Genomic DNA, 23,612 nt, shown 5'->3' with positions numbered 1-23,612 from the left:
AGCTCTGCTGAGGATGTCACCCCCCCACCGCGGCATCCCCCGCACCCCGCATCAGCCCAGGAGTGGCAGCCCCGAGGGGGTGGGAAGTGCTTCATCCCCTGTTCCATCTTTCCTCGGTAGGAAGGATCCTGGGTAAATAAACAGCAGCTGCTGGTGAACTGGATCCGATGGCTTTTTCCCATTCTCCGGACTGCTCTGTGATTGCATCCAGGTGTGGGGAGCTGAGGCTGGAGGCTGAGTGCTGAGATGCTGGGACAGATTTGGCATCGTTCTGCTTGAACAGCACTGCAGGCTGCAGCAGGATGACTCCGGGATGACCCTCGGTACACACAGTGAAAGACAAGACCCTGCAGGGTGAGAGCAGCCATGCCTTGTATCCATGGGATGTCTGCAGTAGGGAGACAGTTTTGGGGAGCTCTTGAGGCTGGTCACCATCCCCAGTGCCTTCTCCCACGGACCCAGCTCTTGCACCCCACTCCACAGGAGGTAGTCCCCATCATATCAGGCTGTGCCGAAGCCAGCAGTGGCTCTCGAGGTCTGTGGAAAGTTGGTTTGAGACACAGGAAACCAAACTCAGTTTCACTTTGGGTTGTTATTTATTTTTAAATGCTGAGCTAAATGTAATGAGCTGAGAGCAACCCAAGTTCAAAGGCCTTTGTGGTCTGGTCTCCATTCCTGCCTGGGGAGCACTAGGGGGAGTCTTGATGTTGCCCCCAGTGTGGGTGGCAGCCCTGAGTCCCCAGAGCCACAGGGATGCTAATTGAAATGAGGAGCTGATTGAAAAGAGACTTCTGGTACCTCGCCCCGTGCATGGTAGATTTGTGCACAGTTGCATTTTTGCTCATGGGAATGGGAGCTCAATCACAGGTGAAAGGAGTTGAGGTGGCCCAGGAGACACATGTTCCACGGCTGTGCCCAGTGCCTCCTCTTCTCCCAACACCCTTGAGCTGCCTGCTCTTGCCACTTCGGTCACAGCAACTCCAACAGGGACTTTCCCACACTGGGATGCAAACCAAAGCCGTTCTCCCTCTGCGCTGCCAGCGCTCTCACTGGACACCAAGAAACCCCATGTCTCCAGGCCTGCTGTCCTCCTGCCACCCAGGGGACCCTCTGCTGCCTGCCCTCTGTGCCCGCGCTGCCGATGGCACCGTGCTGCTCAGCCATGAATCACTGCCTGGCGCGGACAGCATCCCTCTCCATACCACACCTGCCACGCTTTGGTTCGCCCTTCCCCTGGACAAGTTTTTCCCCCTCCCTTTGAGAGTGGCTCTTTTCAGCTTCCCATGAAAGGAGCCTGTTCTCCCCGTGATGGATTGCACTGATTTCAATATCAATGAGGGCTTCGGCTTTGCCTGCACAGCCCCAAGCAGCCTGGTTAGCTGAGGTTTGTTAACAGGCCACCCTCCTCCTCCCTTCCCTCCCTGCTGCCTCTGCTGCACCGAGGAGCCCAGGCAGTGGCTGATCCCATCCTTGGGAATGGATTCTCTTGCCAGCAGAGCAGGCAACGCTGGCCATAAGTACTTGGTGCACGGAACAGGGATGGCCTGGCAATGGGGTTTGCCAAGGGCTGTGTGACTGGGGAAAGGTGGAGCATCCTGCCCAAGGAGCTTGGCGTTGTCATGGTGCCTCCTCTCCCTCTGCTGATTTACACAAAAAAAAAAAAAAAAGAAAGAGGAGAAAAAAAGATGATCCTTTCTTTTCTCCTAGCCTTTTATCTCTCCCTCTAAGGCTGTTGCTTGGACTCCTATGTCAAAAGCATCCATTGCTAAAGGAGCCAGAGGGTGCCATAAATTCAGGCAGCCCTCAGCGATGACTCTTGCCCCTCACCCCATCCAATGAGGCACCTTTGTTGTTCCCACTGGCTGCGATTTATGGCCCTCAAGCCAGGGCTGTTCCCAGGAATGCTGTCTCCCTTGTCCCCAAGCTGGCAGATGAGCCACTGAGGAGACAGGATGTGTTTTGGCAAAGCACTACCTACCCTGAAAACAGCAGCCTTGAACAGATGCCCGCTGCTCCACATGTTGCATGTCCCGCATGGATCAGAGTCATGATGACAGCCCCCTGCTAATCAGTTATTTAAAGCTGTCCTGTGTTTTGGAGATCCTCGGCTCAGTTCCCATCACATGGGCCAAAAGGGTGTCAGCTTCCCAGCGAGGTGCAGCATGGCAGGCAGCTTGGCAAGGCTGCAACTGGGCTTCCAGCTGCCAAGCTGCTGTTCACTGAGAGCATCTTACGGGTTCCTTCAGCAATAAAAATGCTAATATCTTACCAAGAGAGAAGAAACTCTATTGATATCAACATCCTGAGAAAGCGCAAGTGAAACCATCCCAGAAAAATACATCCTTTCAAGCCATCCTGGCTGCATGTGGACTCAGATCAGAGCCCAGATGAAGCGACCGGAAAGTCCCATGGAAAAGGTGAAGAACAGCTTTGTGAATTACTCATCCAGCTCTGACTGGCCCAAAAGGCAATCCCCAGCTCTCCCTCTGCTTGCGTCCTGCAGGGAGCTTAAAGCCATTCCTGCATCCCTGGAGATCTAACAGAAACTTTGAGCCAGTGTTAGCATCTTGTTCCTCCCTCTCCCCTCTCTGGGGTTTAGTTAAGCTTCATGTTATGGAGAAGACAAAAAGGCAAACGGAGGGAGAGGGAAAGCAATGGAAACTGTAAAAACAGTGAAGGACTCCTCCAGAACCCTGGGGAGCTCAGAAATGGGAATGAGTGTGTAATTTTCCAACTGAAAAAATAAATCCCCCCTGGTGACCTGGAGAGGTGAGTCCCTCTGGACTAGGTCAGGAGGATCAGAAAGTTTGGCACAGCCAGACAGCTCATCCTCTTCTGCAGTCCCCCTGAGAAGAGTGTGCACTTGTCCCTGGCACACTTGGTGACAGCGGCTGTGAAGGCACCGGGATGGGTCTTTTTTATTGCTCATCCCTCCTTCTCTCGATTGACCAAGTCAAGGCTTTACCCTTGGACTTCTCTCCCGGGAGCAGGAGAAAAGGCTTTTGCTGGCATTTGTTGAGATGCGCTTTCAAGGCTGGGGCTGAGCAAACAGCTGGGGAAGTGCCAAAGCTCCTACTTCGGAGTCTCCGGCGGGGCCGCGGGGGCTGTTGGCAGCGAGGGGAGCAGCTGCAAGACGTGACATCAGGAGGTGGGTTTGGGTGCGGCCCCCGTGGCGGGCGGTTCGTGCCCCCGGGCGGCTCTTGACTGCGGCGTCTGACAGCGGCTGGCAGGTAAGGGCTGGCCGGCAGGATCAGCGCTGTCTGAAACACAAGTGCACACCAGAAAAAGGTGCCGGGAGGCAGGGATGGGTAAGCAAGCTGGAGTCTTCTTAACAGCTGGATTTCCTGTGCCTGTGCCAGCTCCCCACGGCAGGTCTCTTCCCGGTCCCCCTGCAGCTCCTGGGGGATGCAGCTCCCCTGGAGATGAGGAGTTGGAGAAATCTGGGGTGTGCAGTGAGGGGTCTGCAAACCTCCTGCTCTACAGGTGGCTTTTCTGATGGATTTGGCCTGCTGCTCCCCACCTGGGAGGGACTGTGGGGGAATAGGGGCTTGGTGCAGAGCAGAACAGCTCAACTGGAGACTGGATGTGATGGAAATACTCCAGCAGGTCTCTGGTAGGAAGATAAAACCCCTTCCAAGCCCAGCTGCTTGCAAAGGTTGCCCCAAGGCCTGGCTGGAGGCTTTCTCAGGAGCTAACCTTGCCTAGGTGAGATGTGCAGCCACCTTTTGCTCCCCTTCCAGTGCCTCCTGCCAAGCCACAGTCCACAAGACAGAAGTAACTGGGATCACACGAGCTGTATCTCTGTGGGTTTTCCAAGTGAAGTCCTGAGAAGACTAAATAGGGTTGATCTCTCCCCTTTCTTCTCTGGAAATTCCCTACATGTGTATGTTTTTCCATTCAGCCTGCACAACATAACAAGGAATCTATTTTCAGAAGCTTCTGCCCTCCCTGTCTGCTCCTTGTGGGAAGTGTCAGCGTGGCTTGTAACGACAATGATGCCGGGTTGCACCACGTGCCCGTCGAGTACTTTTGGCAAGTTCTGGAAGTGAGTAAAACTGAGAAGTAAACGTAGGACTGACACATATAGAGACATCCGTAATATTTTCCCGGGCAGCTTTGTGGCATGCAGGGCATCAGCATTGTGGTTAATTATACTGTGGTCTCCACAGCAACCAGGCAGCAATAGGAGGAATTATATATTTACTTTCATTTCTAGTGGCAGCCTTCATCCTGAGATTAAAAGGGAACCAGCCCTTCTCCCCACACACACCGCAGCTCCGGGGCAGCTTCTGCAGCGGGAGAGCAAAGAAAAGGCTGCTTGTTTCTCAAGATGCCCTTTACTATTCAAGCTCCTTCTACGTGGTTTTATTCAGCTGCATCTTACATCAGGCATCAAACAAGCCCCAGACTATTATGTGCTGAAAGCTTTCCCCGTGGAGAAAGCTGCTTGGATCTGCCTTGTGTTTTCCAGTCCATCTCCCCAGTGAGACATACGGACAAGTTAAAACAGGCAGATTTCGACAGGGCCCAGAAGGAGGATGGTGGAGGATCTGCCAGACATGGAAGGGCTGCCTCCCCTCACTCACCACCCTTCCCAGTGGAAATGGGGAAGGTCACTGCTTTCCCAGCTCATTGGCACCCACCAGACCTTGTGCAAAGGTCTGTCAAGGAGGAGGAAAATCTTCCCTCTGGTGTTGGGGTGGGGAGCTGATGGGAAGCCACACGACAGGGCTCCAAGCAAGGGTGGGGACTTTGCTGCTAATGTGAGCTGAAGGGTGATTAGGCAAGGGCTGCTCACTGCCCCAGCATCCCCACGTGTACGAGTGCCTGCTCTGCTGCTCCCTTGAGCCTTGCCCCAAGGCATCCCTGAGGAACAGGCAGGGCTGGGGCATCTCTTTCTCAGGGGGAAATTTTCCCTTACCCAAGGCTAAAAAGTTTCTCCAGTGGCCGAGAATGGTTCCCAAGGGGAGATTACCTCATCCTGGAGCTGGGCTTTATGGTTTTCTGGGCTCTCTGAGGCTCTAAGAATTTACATCCAAGCAGCATTTAATCACTAAATGACCAAAAAAAAGGGGGAGTTGTGAAAGAAAGAGGTTTAGGTGATAGGTTGGTCTAATCACAGCGGCAAAAAGAGAAGAAGCAGTGAAAAAAAAGGGGAAACAGGAAAGTGGAACTTTGTGGGGCAGAGAGGCGCATTTTAAGGTCCTTTGGAGAAGAGGATCTTCACCTTTATCCACACCAACCACTTAGTCCATCGTTTTGAGAATTTCTGCTTACAGAAGCTTGGCCCAGGAGCCAAGCTGCCTTTTGGTGAACGGGATTGAGTTCAGCAAAAAATGTGCCCTTTTGTGGGGAACCAACAATGTGCAAATCCAGGTCAAATGCAAATGCAGGGCTTCAGCCAAAACAAGAGAGGGAGATTATTTGGAAGATGTCGAAACATCTTGTTTCAACATATTTATTTTTTTTAAAACAAACCTTTTTTTTTTCCCCCCTTTCTTTATTTCAAAACAGCTTTTCCTATTTGAACAGTGTTGTGAGCTGAAAGGAGAAGGGTTAAAAAGGTGGAAAAAGTACCCAGAAAAAAGGAAGAATGTTGGGTGAGTTTGGTTAGGGGGATGTTTCAGGTTAAGCTAAACTGACTTTTTTCTTTTGACATCTGGCCAACTTTTTTCCCTTTGGTTTTTCTTTGGTGTGGAGAGTGAGCAGAGAAACCCCATCCCATGGAGCACCCCTGCACACCAGGGATGGAGGCTGTCATACAGCAACCCCAAAATACCCCTCTGCTCTTTAGAAAACCCCATTTTCCCCTTCTCTCTGCCCAATATTCCAAGCTGCAAAGGCAGCATCATGCAGTCCTCTCTGCCTGGTGGGGACAAGGAGCAGGGTGACAAGCAAACCCTCCGCGGGGTCAGAAATCCCCCAGCGTCCCCGAGGGGAACCAGCTGCTCCATCCCAACGGTTTCCCCTCTTCCCTCACCCCCGGCACGGCTCTGTTTTTCCACTCGAGCATGCCATGCCCAGGCAGGGCGAGGAAGAATACGGCCCTTTGTGTGAGCTGAACATGGGCCATGTGTTGAGCTAAAGCTGCCGGCAAGCCCACCCCGCGCTGCACATTCAGCTCTAGATTAGCGCAGCTATCAGGACACATTTAGATATGGACGATTTCCTCCGCCGTCGCCGGCGAAGGGGGAACAGAGTGTGGGAAAGCTCTTCTCCAGGCGCAGGGGCCCTTCTCTTGCCCATCGTTGCCCAATCCCAGAGCTGGGGGGTGGGCTGTTAATCGGATTCCCACCGCTCTGGACGAGATACAGCAGCGGCGTGTGACCTTCCTGGAGGTGCGGAGCGGCTGAGGAGCCCTGTGGGAACCAGGGCAAGGAAGGCTCTGGTAGAAAGGAGGAGATTTTTCAGGGTTCAATAGTCAAGGTCTTTTCCAGCAGGCCACCGTGCCTTGCAAGCTCGCATCCCACCTGTGATGTCCCCAGTGGCTGTCTTTCCCCCACCCCAGACAGCCCACCGAGCGGGTGGTGTTAACCCTTGGTGGCCTGGGTGACTGGAAATTAATGTGGAGGAACAGAAAACGTGGGGGAAGGAGGGGTGAGGCAGATGCAGAACCATGGTAGAAGCTGCATCACCCTGCATCTGTTAATAGATTGAAAGGAGGTTTGGAGCCAGCCTGGATCAGCAGCTGCTCACCTGCCATGCCATGAGCTTTGTAGGACTGAGCAGGACGCAGGTGGTACCTCCCCCACATCCAGATGATTGTAAGCCCTGCCTAAAACTGGCGTGCTGAGTGGGAGCACCCTGCCAGGTGGGACTGACATCCCCTTTTCCATCATTGGAAGGAATAGGGGCAATACAGAGGTTATGGGGCTTCTTCCCAATTAGTGGCATGACAGGGGCTACCACGCAGGACTGGAGGGTCCCTCTCCTCCCTAAAACCATGTCGTTGGGTGCAGATGTATGCCATGTGCTGGTGCACATGTGTGTTACTGTGAGGAACACCATGCAGGCAGGACATCAGCTGTGTCTGGCAGGGCAAACAGGGGGCTTGAACCATGGCAGTCAGCCCCCCCACGCTGTGCTGTGGGTCTCCACCTTCCAGCTGCCAACTGTGGGGTGACTGTTGCAGGGACAGGCTGCCCTGGGGAGTGCAGCCACAGAGACCTGTGGGCAGCCTCAATCCCTCCTGTCCTTTCACACAGAGCTGAAGGACCCAGAGCAAACACTGGGTGCCTTCACTGGAACCATCAGGATGGTTCATGGAAACCTTGGGGCACGCTTTGGGGGGTGAGTCTTGGCTGGCTCGTGGGAATCTTCGGTGATGGAAAGCAACCCCCTGTGGAGGGACTTCCAAAGCAAGTGCCAATCCTGCCACCTCTTCCTCCCACCCCCTCGGTGCCTCTGCACCCGCTCCCGTGCTGCCTGTAGCCTCCCTGCTGGGAAGAGGCTCTAATTCCCCACTTCCCAGAGCGGGGAGGAAGGATGGCAAACTTCACACCCCCGTGTCAGGCAAGCTCCCAGCACACCTTTGCAGCATCCTGCCCTTCCACCCCCGTGCCTTCTCACCCACCTCCTTCTCCTCTCTCAGATGTTGCTATAAAGACATCAGTGGCAGTAAAGAGGTTAATGTGTGTGGGAGGAGGAGGCGGGGGAGAGTGAAGCAGTTCCCATGAACTGGGTCCAAGGCTTTTACAGCCTCCTTAGCAAAGGAGAGCATCTGGCCATGGGGTTCATTTGCCCTAGAGCAGATGGTCCTGTCCTCCATCCATGTGGCCAGGCAGGCAGGCGATGGGCTGTGACTGGTGCTGAGCCCCAGAGAGCCTTTTGTCGCTTGGAGATTTCACAGGAGACCTGGCTGAGCCACACAAGGGGAGGGAGAGGGGCAGCAAAGAGGTGCCCGGGAGAACTCTGAAACACTCAGTCTGAACACACTCCTGTACGTGTTTCTTTAATATAAAAAGGCTTCAGAGTTCAGTGCTGACCACACATCTTTAGTGAGGCCCCCCACCAGCTCTCTTCCCTCCCAGGGGACCAGTGTCCCAGCCACAGAGTGGCACTGGGACCTCCTGGCTCTCCTGCCATTGAGTGTGTGGGCATCAGTGCAGGGAGGAGAGACTTCTGTGCCTTTGGTCAGCCTGCCTGGGCATGTTCTCTCTGGAAGGAGGGTTGGAACATTCAGAGCTGCATGTCCAGCACTGTCTGCCTTGTCACGCTGCTCGAGGAGGCTCAGCTGGGAAAGGCTGGGCACTCCTGCTGGGAGAGGCCTTGGGGAGGCTGGAAAAGTCACATCTTCTGTCACCTCCCCAGTGCCGGGCTCCCAAGGCCCAAGTATGCTCTGAGGGCTACTTTGGGGCTGTCCTTCCCATAGCAGAGAGATACATCCCCAAACCCAGCTGCCACAATTCCTGTACTGCTGAGCAAGGTGTTTGGTGGAGAACAGCCTTGACAAGGATGCCGCAAAAAAGATTTATGACATGATGGTTTAAGGCTGTAACCAGAGCTGACCTTAGCAGGTTCTTGGTTTCCTAAGAGCATTCTCCTTTCTGTATGCACAAGGTTTCCATGCCTGGGGCTGCTGGGAGCACAGCCCTGGAGAGGGACCTCAGCATCATATACAATGTACCATTAATCATGCCTTTGGTTCGTTTGCTCTCATGTGTGACATCTACCTTTGGTCCCTGGAGGGAAAACGGGGCTCCACGTCCATCTTCACTGGAGAACAACCTCCTTGCTTATCCCCCTCAGAAGAGAGAGTTGAGCTTCCTGATCTACCCATATCTGGGGTTACAATCTCTTACAAAATAGCTCTGGGCCGTCTTCTCAACAGCTGTGACATAATTATTGTTACTAGAGGTTTAAGCAAACCCTCCCTTTGCTTTCCAAGCACTACAGCACTTTCTCACTGCTTCTCCCTGCACTGGAGCAGAAGACCTGAAATAGACCCTTGCAAATTTCAGCTCCTGGGATCTGAGGTCCTTCTCTTGGAGTCTCCCCCTTACTTGGAGGACCATGACACTGCTTCTTTTCTCTTCTCACCATCCTCTTAAACAATAACCCATTCTCAGTGATGCCAGGTGTTATGCAATTATTTTTAAAGATACCACATCACTGAAACTTCCTGAGACCTCCCCTGATCAGGTGGAGGAGGACTACCAGCTGTGCTGGCTCCTCTAGGCTTTCTCCTCAGCCTGGCTCAGAGACCCACCTGTATTGCAGTTCCTCTGGGTCTGTGGAAGTGGAAGAAAAGGCTGAACTCAACTGGGAATCCAGATGTACCTCCATCATCCCTGCTGTCCTGCGGAAACCGTGTGTCTTCTCCAGGCACTCTGCCAAGAATAAAGAAAATGGATGAAATCTGTGACTTTGCCAACATGCTTCTCAGCCCTCCACGTCTCTGAGCTTCCAGGACAGCTGTAAGTTATTCTAGGAGAGCCTATATCCTCCCATCCCTCTGGATTTTCCTACCTTGGCTCCACTGTGTCCCAAAGGGAGGACAACACTAGTACAGATCTTCCTCTGGAAGCCTGTTTACTAGAGAGTGGGAGCAATTTTCCAGATGTGCTGGAGGGAAGTGGCTTCATCCAGGGACCTGCCCATCGTGTGCTTTGTATCCCTGCTAAGACATCTTTTCCTTGCACAGAGGATGCATGTTCTTGGCAGCCAGCCTGACTTGCAGAAGCCTGGACCTGCTCCCAAACACCTCGGCCGGGGCCACGGCCGGCGGGCTGCACGCTCGCACATGCCGCAGCAGCTCGGCAGCTGTGGGCAGCCAGCCCTGGACCCCTTGAGGAGACACCAGCCTTGTACAGCCTCACCACCACACTCCACAGCTGCTGCACAGAGATTTCTACCCATCCAAGATCATCCCTCCACATCTAGAGACATGGCAGCAGGTTATGTCCCCTCCCTAGCCAGCGCTCCTGGACAGCAGCCATGCTAGCAGCATCTCCCACCTGCCTGTCCCATCATCTTCAGAATGGCTTCCCACCAAACTCAGCGTGCTCAATCACACTGAGCCACTCAGGGCTGCCCCACAGCCTGGCAGAAGATTGCTCTTCCCAGAAGATGAAGCAAGGAGCCAGCTTGGTTTAGAGAATTGAGAATATTAAAAGGAAACGCAATGAGCTGCAGAGCAATAGGAAGCGAGGGGCTGGGTGCTAAAGGCAGTGGGGAAAGCCAATGGCCAACAGCTGTAGTGCAGATGCTGAGCAGAACCAAAAGCCTCAGCTTCGAGAGCAAACTGTGACTAACCAGCAGATGTAGCCTAGGATGAGTAAATTGGCTTATCACTGAGGAGAAGGTCATTTGTCACCTTAGGCAAAACCAGTGTGTCACAAATGGGAAACTGCTGGTTCTCCGTGACATCGCGCTGTAGCAGAGAGAAACCACAGACGATGCTGAGGAGAGCAGCCAGGACACTGGAGGAGGAAGGACTGGGCAGGAAGAGAAAGGTCTTGATCCAACTACATCCATGTTTATGTTTAAGCAAGTAAACAGTCCCATTCATGTTCAAGTGCTTTAATGTTTTATTGGGCCAGGATTTTAAAAGTGATGAAAAGTCTGTATGAATCCAGAGCAGAGGCTCAGCTGAGAGAAGAGGGAGGAATCCATCAGTCAGCACGAGAAGCCTGGAGATAAGAGATCAGTCAATGGCTGCCTTATATCAGGGAGGCTTCACCAGTGTTACGCAGCTCCTAGCAGAGAAGAGCCAGGAGTAGCTTTACATGGACCACAGTTCATGGCTGTACCAAATCAGGCATGTTAATGGGATGGGGGAGGAGAGGGTGCTGATTTCTTTGAGAAGAAGGACACTGCAGTCTTCTTGGACTTGTCAGTGCTCTAGGTGTTCTCCCATCCCAGGACAGGCAGGGTCACGTAGCAACCAGGCTCTGTTGTTGCTGGATGGGGCTGAACATCCTCAGGACACCCAGTTTGCATTGCAGCAGAGACTAAGGACTGAAATCCCTTCCTATGTGTCCAAAAAGCATTTAACATCTCAGTCTGTACATCCCAAAGTGCAAAAGACAGCTGGAGACAGGCAGGCATCTCCCACTTTTTCTGAGAGGCTGTGGGTGCTCTGTGCCCAGGGCCAGCTCTGCTTGGCCATGCCAAAGGGTGCGTGGGAGGAAAGGGAGACAGCCTTCTGCTTTCCTCTGCATTTTTCCACTCATGGCTGAGTTTTTGAGGTTGTGTCTGCTCCCCCAGCACCCTGGCAGAGCCAGGGATGACAAGATGGCTTCCTTGTGTTGCCTCCTCCTTGCACATCCAAGGCACAAACCCAGATTTGGGTGTTGAGTATTGTCCATTCCCTGGCTATGCAAATGTGTGTGTCTATCTCACCCTCTCCATCTCCATCCACAGGCTCAGGGACACCTGCCAAGGGCACAGGGCTTCCATGCATACCTGCTCTTTTGAAGACAGAGAATACAGAAGAGAAAGCTCCGGGAAGCAGCTGTCGAGACAAGCATCTTGTTAAGAGATGGGTCCCTCTGGGCTGCAGGAAGAGCTGCCCATGGGATAGGTCAGGAACACCGGTGCCTTTTGGCATTGTCCCACCGCTCCGGTGCTGAGCCGTGCCGCGGGTTCCCACAGCTGCCCCACAATGGAGGCACAACAGGCTCCTCTGGGGACAAAACCTAATCTGAGAGATACCGAGGCTGAGAAAGCTCTTCCTAAAAAAGACACAGTCAAAAGCTCTTGGATGCCCTGTGTCCACGGATACCCGATACTCCTGCCCGCAGTATGATTACCTCCAGGCAGGCTTTGTCTGCTCTGGCTCCCCTGAATGTCACTCTTGTTCCCAAATACCAGCAGGGAACAATGTGGGGGCAACACAAGGAAAAGCCTCCACTGTCCCTCCCAGCCTGAAAGTAAGTATCAAATGCCAGTGCCAAAGGGAAGGGGGGGACTGGCGAGAGAGGACACAAAAAGGAAAAAGCCCAGGGTTGAGAAATGCCATGGTGAAACTGGGTCATGGCTATAGGGTGACAGGCAGAAAAGGGTCCCTGTTCTCAGGGAGGATGAGCAGACACCTCTGCCCAGCAGATCCTCACTGCTGATGGCCTTGTGAGCCCTGCAGGGTGCCCAAGGAGAAGGGGAAACACACTGTCATTTCTCTGTGTCTCTCCAGCTACCTGCTATGATATTTCATATGGGGTGAGGTGTTTTGATGGTCCCCACAAAATCCTTTGCAGGCTCTGAGAAAGCTGAGGGTCCACCTTTCTGGTGAGATCCAGCAGAGGTTGGAGAGTAGTGGGTGGTCATGGGATTGGCTTCACTTTGCCACACTCAGACCCTCCTCGGGCCACTGCCACCGTGGCAGAGAACATCACCTTCCTGGAGACAAAGAGGCTTCACAGGGCCTCTTGGAGGCTCTCCCAAATTCCCCCAGTTTCCAGCTCCTTCACACCACACATGGATCCAATAGCCTCTTCCCCAGGGATTGCCCAGTCATGAGCTGGAAACAATCTGATTTTCCATCCTTATCTTCCTTCCCCACTGCTTGTCCTCTTCAGCCCCCTCCTTCCTGTAGGCCACACATGGGTTATTCCTCTCTCAACAAGCTGCTTTGTCCCTTGAAGGGGATGTATGTCCAGCTGAATGTGCTGCTGGGCCAGTGGGCTGGTCATTGGATCTGCTGTGTCCTCTCCCAGATGGGGAGATTGTCCTCCTGCTATTCCCATGGTCCCAGGAACTTAGGCAGTGCAGGCACAAGCCGGGATTTATCAAAGACTTGCTGGAAATGCAAATAAACACTGTCACGAATGTGGATGCTATCAGCTGTGCATCCTCTTCAAACAGCTTCTCAACATTCCCGTCCTCTTCCCTGCCTGAGGGTGGAAGGGAAAATGTCTAAAACCACGTGTTTGTGTCGGCACAGCCACCCTTGCCACTAGCCCCAGCAGCAGGTCAAACATACCTGACTGAGCACAAGGGACTACAAGGCATGGTGTCCTCCTGGAGGAGATGCCTCTTTCTATAGGTAACTGAAAAAAACCCTGGCAATATTTCAAAGAAATTGGAGAAGTTACTCAATACCACATAGGATCCTAGTGAGATCTTCTAGTGAGATCCTGGAGGCAAGACAGGAGGAATGCTTTATTGTCTCCTTGGAGCAGAATGGATTGGTAGAGTGGACCACAATGGGAAGTCCTTTGCTTTGAGCAGTGCCCCTCTGAGCAAGCCACAGCAGAGCCAACTGCTGGATCTCTATTTTGGAGATACAGAAGGGTTCAGGGGTTGCAAGAGTTGATGGAAGACTTCCTGCAAAGAGAAGACAACCCAAGGAACAGCCCCATCTGTTGCCAGATGGCCACACAGGGAGTGTGACCTTGTCTCACAAGAAAATGAGATTTATTCTGCTCCTTTTGATAGAACATTGATTAAGGCTTCCATGCTTGTGAAGGCACCAGGGGTTCAAAGGGCTGAGGGGACAACACGGAGCAATGAAATACAAGACTCTCTTGGCTTCACCCAGAGATTTATGGATGCTGTTTGTCTTAGAGCAAGATTGGTATGAACATTCAACTGCTTGTGACCAGATCAGAAAAGCAGAATCCATCAAAAACTGCCAAACTGAGATGATCTCAAAATAAGCCTCAAGACCCCCGGCATATCGGGAACCCAAACAAACCATGCTGCCAGTGCCTGGGGGACACAGGTCAGCTGGCTGCTGTCCCAGCAGTGTGCCGTGCTGTCCAGATGAGATGAGCTCACCATGCTGCAGGGCTGGGGACCAAACCCAAGCTGGGAGGGCAGTCTGTCTGTCTCGTGCTTGCTCTGACAACAAGCTGGGGCCACTTCTGATACTCATTCAAGAAAAACGACTGTTTTGAGTGGATGCAGCCACACATTCCTCCTGCTTTTTGGGTGACTGTCTCAGCTAGGGCAACTTAATGGGACTTTGCCAACAGAGCTGCGTCAACCTCGATGTACTCCCTTAGAATTAAAGCTCAGCTTCAGGTGCTGTGAAGTGGGATTTGCATTTTAGGAGCTTTCCATGGATGAATTCTCTGCCTATGAGTGATTTTAACCCAATATGGGGCTAGCAAGCCCTTTTCACCTGTGCATCTAAGGCAGGAGGAGCAGCAGGACCACTTGTGCTTTGCAGGCTGGCTGCCTGCAGGAAGCCTTCCCGCACTATTTTTGCAGTGCTGACCTCATTGCTCGTATCAGTCTGCCCTTTTCCAGCTTCCTTTCCCTGATATCTGGCTTTTGCCCCGCATTTCCTCGCGCGTTGAGCAATCACCTTGAGCCTCTCTCCACATTTCTAGGATTCTTGTTTATCTCCCCGCACGGCGCGGGGCTCTGACGGAGCTCTGCCTTCCTGTCCTGCCTGGCCAGTTCCTCTGTTTACCTATAACACAAATTATATTTGTTTGCTCTCTTTTTTTTTGTTTGTTTTTTTGTAACTGCATAGCAACAGTTCTGTACCAGGAGAGATGTTTTCTTCTAGTCCTTTCTACTAATTTCTCCACAGTCCCAGCCACCTTCTCCAGCTCTTACCACCTGCAAAGAGCATTTCTTTTGCCTTCACCATGGGCAATGTCTAAAACTGCTGCTGCTAACAGAAGTTTCCAGCTCAGGGAAGCTTGAAGTCTCCCAAGACCTCCGAGTTGTCCCATACTGGCCACTATTATTTGCAGGGAGGTAAAGACTTTGATTCCAATGGGATACAGAGGGGAAATGAAAATCCCTTTGCCACCCCCAGCTCCCTGTGCTCCCCCACTGACCCCTCTCCCCTTCGTGATCCCATACTCTTCCCTCACAAAGCAAATTCTTCCTGGATTATATTTTAATATCTGCAAAGCCTCAAGTTTGAAAGAAAAACAAATGTGAAACCAGCTCGTGAATTTTCTTAATGTGAAAAAAAGAGAAATGGCCTCTGTGGCCCCTGGAAGCCTGTATGGGAGCCACAGGAGTGGCTCAGGGTGGGCAGAGCTGAGAGCCTGGCCCTCTATTAGAGCCTGGGACAGAGCCATCAGGACCTTAAACTGAGAAGAGATGGGAGAGTTGCCCAGCACAAAGGGAAATCACAATGGCAACCATCTTGAGAGCTCAGTCTCTCTTGCTCCATAGATCTCTGCTATGTATCCCTGGATTGTTTGTGCATTTGTAAGGGATGTTCCCAGTAAAAGTGATGAGGTGGCACTGCAGGGTCTCAGAACTGGAGGTGGTGCCCCAGCAGGGGCATGGTCCTGCCTCCTGGTGAAAACCTGCCAGCAACAGCATCCCACCCTGAAGAGGCTGGGGTCAAACTGGGAAACAAAGTCTTGCTGTTCCCTGAGCTTTCTCCTTTTGCATTTGACCCAGTTTGGGCTTAGGGGAAATGACAGCTTGTCTGTGCACAGCCCTGGGTGGGGGAAGCTCCTGGCTCAGCGCGTGGGCTCTGGCAGCCCCTGCAAGGCACTACTGTGTTTTTCTGTTTTGCAAAGGGATGGGGTTGTTACGAAAGGGAAGCAAGGTGAGAGATAACAATATAATATGGTTTCCTCTTCCCTCTCAGCTGCCAGTTTGAATCCAGCCCAGCTCAGCAGTGGAGGAGGCTGCTGCCATTGGGTGCCTGTCCAGCGGTGTGTGCAAACCACGCCGCCTGGCCACAGTCCCACTTCCTACGGGGCAGGTGGCTGCATCCTCTCTGTGGGCTTGGCACGCTCCCTGAGCCTGTTCCAGATGAGCAGCCAGCAACCAGCTTATTCCAGAATAAAAGTCACCTTATTCTGAGTGTGAAAACCAGGATGATTATTCTTGAATAAGTTTCTTTCTCCACCCAAGTGGACAACACACACCCAGGATGATATTCCTATGTGGAGATTGCAATTAACACTCTCACTGGGCAACGTTCAAAACTAATCCAAAAGAAATGCTCTTGTCATCCTTAGATGACCAGGTTGGATGGGGCTCTAAGCAACCTGATCTGGTGGGAGGTGTCTCTGCCACGCAGGGGGGTTGGATCCAGGTGATCTTTAAGGTCCCTTCCAACCCTAACCTTTCTATGATTCTGTGACTCTATGAGATGTGGTCCTTCAAGGTCAGGGAATGGGGCAAAGGACAGAGATCATTCTGCAGCAACAAGGGGAGCAATTGCTTTGTCGAGGACACCCAGTCCCTTCCAAGAGTACAGAACATGTTGCCTCCACCCTTCCTGACGCGAACTTTTTGGAGTCATGGGGAACAGGAATAAGGAGTTTCCTCATTTTTTTGCTCCCAGTTTTTGATGATGATCACTTACCTAGGTTTTTCCCTGGTGGTATGCAGGACTGCCTGGTTCTGCACTGCATCTTGGTTTCCCAGCCTACAGTACACTTGCTTTTTGGCTCATCTCGTTACAGCAGGATAACAAGTGGCACAAGCTGTCCATGAATCCCAAGGTACCTCACAAATCAGGACAGCTGCTCCCAGAGCACCCAGTGCAGTGATTAGGCTGGGTTATTTTCTCCCCTTCCACACAGGAAAATTAATTCCCAGTATTTTGACCCTGTTTCCTCTTTTGTGAAAATAAATGCAGGTCTGAAGAAACACTCTTGGTCTCTCTGGGCATTAGAAGCATCTTTCTGCATCTCTTGGCTGGGGACTTCCCCACTGGGCTCTGTGTGTAGATAGGCAGAGGGGACAGGGACATTGGCTTGCAGTACACATGGGCTGTGCCTGGCCAGCAGGTCTGAATGTCCCCTGAGCATCCCAGGCACCTTGCTCATACAGATGTGACAGTAACTTCAATGGGACTGATCAAAAACCCCAAATGAGTGACCAGCGCTGGGCACCTTGGTGTGAGGTTCCAGGACATGGAGGGAGCTGGAAACATGCATGGGGTGGGGTTAGTCCTGGACTAAATATTGTCTGGGCATTTGCCTATGACCAACTGATCTGGGAAGAAATGTTCTCAACTGTCTTATCACCACATGGGTTTGTTCTGACTTGCCTGTATTTTGGGGGGGTTAAATACTGTCTTCCCAAAGGGATCATCTGTTCTTGGTTAACTACCACGAGGCCACCCCATGGCACTGGTGGATTTCAATGGCTAGAAGGACTTGTCATAAAAGACTCTTAGCTCCCCAAAGGCTTTAAAAAACCACATTTCTAATGAAGTTTAAGATGTGAATCTGAATGCTTTTGAGCAACACAATCCCGGAGCAGCTGGGCTGAAAACTATTCATTTTGGAAAATGGTTTCTGCCAGGGCCAATACTGCAAGAGCAAATATTGACTTACAAGTATTTAATTTGCATCTATGAAGGATTCTTTCTCTTTTTTTTTCTTTTTTTTTTCTTTTTTTTTTTTTTTAAAGTATAAGTACTTTTCACCTGGAGCCTTTCTTCTGAATAAATCACTGTTGTAAATTCCACTGTTTGTTAACATCCTTGTCCTCAGGCTGTGGGTGTGCTCTTACGGGCTTTCATGGAAACACAAAGAGAAGATCACCCTTGTTACATTGGGACAGAGAATTGCAGATTTTCTGAGGAGTGTTTCTGGTTTAAGTTCCCTATTTTCAGCTGTTTCCATGTCTGCTCATGGTACTTGGCTTCTGTGAAACCAGTGAATCAAACCCCCTTGCACCCATAGGGCTGGTGGCTTCTTGCTGGTTGCTCTCATCAGAGGCAGATGTGTAGGTGGGCAACAGAGGAATCCCCAGCTGTTGGCATTCACAGGGTGATAAAATGCCTCCAGGAGTTACAGATCAGGGTCCACCCTAGAATATGCTGCACTTTGGTGTCAGATCATATATATTAAGTGGCTTTCTCTGCACAGCCTGGATGAAAGCTTCCCAGAGGTGCTGTGAAGCAAGCAGCACTCTGTAAGATGGATGAGGAGAAAGGGAAGGAAGTGCTAATGTAAAACCCTGTGCACCCACCCCTGATTACAGTACTGGGGGTGGCATCACCTGCAGCACAGCAGTGGGCTGAGGGGCGGCAGAGGTGCTGCTCCATGCCTTGGAGGAGATGGTGGCACCCGTAAGGGAACCCTTCTCCCCCCAGGGGATCTGTTGGGGCCCTGCAGTGTTTCTGGGTCCCTGCAGTCTCTGTGGAGCTATTAAAGGGGAAAACCACGTGCACGTTTCTCAGCACAATGGAGCCCAGAGCCAGAGGATGCTGTGGTCCAGGCGCATCCTCTGAGCATGAAGCCATACAGAAATACCTGAAAGAGGAAGACTCTAGTTAAACTTCCAGTTTCCCCAGAAGGTGGAAGACAATAAGCAGCCATCAAATGGCATTTCCTGCCCATCTATTGTTCTCTCCGGGTCCTGATCAAGCTTTGCACATGGTCTGCAAATGGACAGACCTAACTACAGCACAGGGAGAAGAGCTATGCCTTGTCTGCATGAGCCTTGGAGCAGTCACGGAGCAGCTGGATGATTGTGCGTCTTGCAAATGTTTGCCATTGGTGGCATTTCTCCATCTCACATTTGGTCTCTCCAGGCTCATGAGCCATCCTAGTCTCCGGCTCATCTCCTGGGTGCCTGCACAGCTTCAATCCTGCTGGAGGCTGGCACGGTGCAGAGGCTGTTCCCTGCCTGCTCAAGCACACGTAGCACGTCTCCTCTCCAGGTTAGCGCACCAGACCTGTCCTCCATCTCTGCTTGCCTTTATCTCATCCCGTTTCCTGGCCCCAGATTTCTTTCCTAATTAACCGGTAAAAACACGTGGGATCCAGGCCAGGCACGAATGGTTTCAGCGAAGCAATTAGCCCGACGTGAGCGAGGAACAATTAGCGCTGCTCTCTGGAATTCGGCCATTGTGCGGCTCATTGTATATTTTTGCCTTAAAAGGGGGCCAGCGTGTTGGGAGGAGAGCGAGGGCCCCCGTTCGCAGAGCCGGCCTGACATTTGCACTATGTTAGTCATGCTACATGTCAACATTTTTGTGAGCTTTCCAAAAACAGAAATTCTAATGGGATGTTTTAATCCCGTCTTCACCCCCGCACGTCCCCCCCCCCTCCTTTTCCCCCTTTCAACTCCCACCTCCCTCCTCCTCCTCCTCCTCCCTGCCTCGCTCAGCGTTAATACCACCCTCTCTCGGCTTCAGCTCCCGGAAACCAAGCAAAGCCAGAGCAGCGAGATGCCTATTTAAACTAACATCACATGAAAAATGAACTGTTGCTTTTAATCCCCTTTGCAGGGGGAACGGGAAGGGAGGGAATTATTTCCCAGGGGTGTGATGGGGAAGGGGCTTTTGGAGACCACCAAGGCCAGCTGGGGGGAGTGGTGGGTGAATATTGTCTTACTGATCTACCTTTGAAAAACCAACTTCAGCAGGGACAAGAAAGAAACGGAAAAGCTGTGGGGGCCCAGAGAGAAGCCAAATTCCCTGGGGGCAGCCAGCATTTGGAAATAGCCTTGGTAGGAGCGAATCACAGCCAGGGTGACACACATATCTGATCTGGGTTGGATGCAGAGGGTGTGTGCAGGTGGCTGCAGGAGCTATTGCTCCAGGGCAAGCTGCAAGTAACTGAGATGCTCAGGTCTGGGCAGGGAGTTAAAATACATCCCCAGTCCTCCTCCCTAGTTGCCTCTCCCCAGGAGGTTTTGGAGCCCTGGAACTGTAGGTAGCTGTGGGCAGGAAAGGACTGGCTGGCATCCTGTTGCCGAGGGGGACCAGCCACTACAGCAAACATGGACCTTAAAGCAGGAGATTTAGGGAGTCAGTAAGGCAGGTGTTGAGCTGCAGAAGAGCCCTGGGGACAAACAGCCACCTGGGCTCATCTCAGCTCCCTGACACAGTGTCAGAGTTGTCACCAGCAAGGAGGGTCCAGGCACTGCTCTTGCCCATGGCTGCTGGCACAGCTGGGCACAGCTGGGTTCTGCCCTACGCTGAGCTGATGGGCAGTGTTTTGGGGCCAGACCTCACCTGGTCCCACTTTGCTGCCTCCTTTGGTTCTTGCCTCTGCTCCCTTCAAACAGGACACACAGCGGCAGCTGGAAACACAGAGCAGGGTTTGGCTGGGTTGGGGTCCAGGAACAGCCCCCCTTCATTTGCTGTTCCTCATACTCCAGTTCTGCTGTTGCTGGAGATGGGACACTGGGTTCACTGGACCTTTGTCCAGCCCAGTCCAGCCCAGTATGAGACTTGACTCCTGCCTCCTCCTTGGTGTAATCTGACATCCCTGATGTCAGCTTCTGGCTCATCTTCAGAAAGACAGTGAGGAGAGAGACACTTTAGGACAGGAATGTGAAAAAATGGGAGCCAGAAAGAATGAGAGGCCAGAAATTAAAGGCCAGGAGCTGCAAGCTCCTCCAACCCCACCTCTGTCTGGAAGGAGCTTGGAACAGGCTGGCCATCACTGCAGCAAACAGCAATCTCAGCTGTCTGCTCTCTGGTCCAGCCTGTACAGACAGACACATAGGGGCTCCACGGACAGCCCATAAGACAATCTTCCAAACAGGCAGTTGCCCAGGGGACAAGGACCACAGGATCTCTGCCAGACGTGTGTCACCTTTTGGGAAACTGAGGCACGGTGAGCTGTGCACAGCTGGTGGGAACCTGCTGCCCCACTCACCTCTGTCTGCCTAGCTGACTGCGGCTAAAGGCTCTGGCTCTGCATTACCTCATGTAGTGTTAGGGCCACCAATCACTTCAGCTCTACTTAATTAATTTTTGTCTTTTACCACCCCAAACCCACACTGACAGTAAAATTTAAGCAGTGTGTGACAGCAAGGCCCCAGACCAGGACAGCTTGAAAGCTCCCTGACAGGGTCAATATTGAATGAGGGACAGGAGCCAGCCTGCATCCAGCCTAGCCCAGCATCCCTGGCCGGCAACAGTTCCCCCCTCCATGGCCTTATAAAGAAAGGGGGCTCCTGCCTGGCAGCCAGGGGATTTTGGAGAGGAACAGCCAGGTCTGTACAGCCAGGTCTGCCCCAGGAGCTGCTGTTGGCAGAGGAGGGATGCACAGGCTGCTAGGAAGTGGGGTCAGATCCAGCTTGTTTCACTAGTTCAAGTTTCCTTTCCCTCCTGTTTTTACCTTCACTCCACAGTTAAAAAATCACTCCCAAAGGAAGGAGCGGAAAGCTCCCCTTGCACACCTTACACTGCTGAAACCCTCCTGAGATCCACCTCAGCTGTGAAGCCCCGAGAGAGGCATTAAATCAGAGGCATCCATCCCACCACCCTCCCTGCTTCCTGCTTCCACCTCCCCTCCCCTGGGCTGAATAGGGAGCATGAGAAACCAGGCCGGGTGGGGAGGGCCCCGTGCCCCTCGCTTTCTTTCAGGATCAGCGTGTCTACGGGGCTGCTTGTGTTCCCCGAGCCCCTCTCCCCCCTGCAACACCAGGGGCTGTAATCTGGGGGCAGTGGGCTTGGAGATGGAATGTGGGAGCGGGAAGGGGGGCACGGGGACTGTCCCCTCCCTGTGCCACCACCGCCAAAGCCCCAGATTCTTAGACCTGGAGGAGTCACCACCAAATTCCATTCAACTGACAGAAAAGAAATCAAATCCTTTTAAAGAGAGCCCACTTTCCCCGCAAGAATGCTCCCTCAGCCTTTTGTTGCAGGGCTTTGCTTGCTCCCGGCAGCTTGGAGGAAGCTGCTCCAATACATTAACCAGTTTAACTTGCTCGTGACCCCCTCTGCCCAGCGCACAATGAAGCTCTTCGCCCGCTTTTTTCCCCAGCTCCTTTTCAGGAGCTAAATCCCCCGCTGTTCCCCGCTCGCTGCCTCTCTCCCTCAACCTTTCTCAGGCCTCTGCTTCAGCCTCGGGAAAATAATAACGCTTTGCATTTCTATAGCCCCCGGCCCCGTGGGATCTCCAAGCACCCTGCACGAATCCCATCGTGTGTCCCCCCCTCGCCCTGCCAAAGGGGGCCTGCAGTCCCCTGAGGTGGAGGGGGAAAGTGGTGAGGGGTCTGAGGCCACGGAGGGTGGATGGGGTTTTGCAGCAGGTCCCGGTGTAGAGCGGTGCCAGAGCTGGAGCACACGGAGGGATGATGGGGATGGGGACAGTTCAGCATCAAGAGATGCGTTATGAGATTTGGGTGCTGGATGGAGGAGCACCAACCTGCTCCATTCTCCTCAACCACTCCAACGGCACTGCTGGACATTCTGCTATAAGGGCAGGAAGGTTTGATGTTCTCTGGGTGGTTAAAAAAACCCAACAGATGAAAAAAATAAGCCCTTGCACCGGCCCTGAATAGTGAAGCCCATCAGACAATGGGAAGTTAACCAAACCCAGGCAGGGAGGACAGAAGTCTGCCGCGGGGTGCTGCCATTTTCCTCCCAGTAATTGATGCAAAGTTTCTTTTGTGCTTTCAGAAAATCCCAGAAAGAAAAAGCTGGGGGGAAAGAGGGGTGAGAGGTGGGACCAGAGGCAGGATCCAGCTCCCCAGCCACCCTCGTCCAGCATCTCCCTCACACCCCTCAGCAGAGCGGTGGGAGCAGCGGCCGCCCGGCCACACGCTGGGGCTGAACCCCGGTAAATACCCAGGACAAGAAGACGGCGGCGAAGTCGGCGCCTGACAGAGCTCTTAACCCCTGTCCGGCGAAGCGCGCAAATTGTTCCAGGCGGACAATGCGGCTTTGCAGCCCGAGTGCAGCGTTTCTCTCGGATGACCTGAACACTTTATTACTGGGGATTTATTAACCGTTTTTAGCAGCCCTGAGAACCTGGGAGCCTCTTAGGGACCACCTATCGAGTGCTGGGGTCAGGCTGCGAGCGGGGGTGATGCAGAGGGTTTAAACCAATTTAAACAGACCTAATACTGCGGCACGGCTGAAAGGGAGATGCCCCACGTGCAGCCCCAGCTCTGGGTCAGTGCAGGGCTGAATCCAACCAGCTCCAGTGGAAAACAAGTGTGAGGTTTTGGTGAGGTTAATTGGCAGTGGGAATGAGCTGGTGGGGTTCCTCTGCAAAGGGCATATCCCTGAGATATCAGGGACTTTGGCAGTGGGTTTTGGCTTAGGTCTGGCTCTGTGGAGCCAGGCAGAGTGGGGAGCACAACATCACCCTTCAGCCACAGTCAGACTCACCCTGCAACATCTCAAAGGCTTGTCCAAAATGGGATCCTTTTTGCAGGAGGAAAAGAAATGCCCCTTCCAGTCCAGCCCTGGCATCCCTCCTGCAACGCAGATGTGACTGTCCCTCATAGTTATGGGGCATCCAAACTTGATTTGTGTTGGGGCCACTGTGTTAGGGTTAGGCTCTTCGTACCCAGAAGAGTGGTTGAATGCCAGCAAACTGGGCACAGGACATTTCTAAGAGCATCCTCCCTGAAGCAACCTCCTGCTCCCCACCCCTTGGGTACCATCCTGTGCTCCCTGAGGGGTAAGCAGGGCAACCACTTACCACATCACCATTTCCCCAAGGGGGACACTGCCTTGCTGGAGACATCCATGTGGCAGGTGAGAGCCAAACCAAGAGGTCAGGCACCTGGAGAGGAAGCCTGTGGGGACAGTCAGCAGCCGGGCAGCCCCGGGGGGGAATCTCACTCCAGTGGGACAATATTGCTGAAAGAACACCTTCCTTGGACACTGTGGCTCACTGACCCTGGGCATCCAGGCTGAGCCCAGCACCAGCCCTGGGAAGGGGGTCACAGGCAGCACCAGGGGACGGGAGAGCCACTGTGCTGGGGCTGGCAGCTCAGCAGGCCCCGCCGCACAGCTCGGGGGCCAGCGGCACACA

This window comes from Apus apus, chromosome 14, assembly GCF_020740795.1.
Source record: "Apus apus isolate bApuApu2 chromosome 14, bApuApu2.pri.cur, whole genome shotgun sequence".
Lineage (NCBI taxonomy): Eukaryota > Metazoa > Chordata > Aves > Apodiformes > Apodidae > Apus > Apus apus.
The sequence above is the reverse complement of the archived record's forward strand: the minus strand, read 5'-3'. Positions refer to the sequence as shown.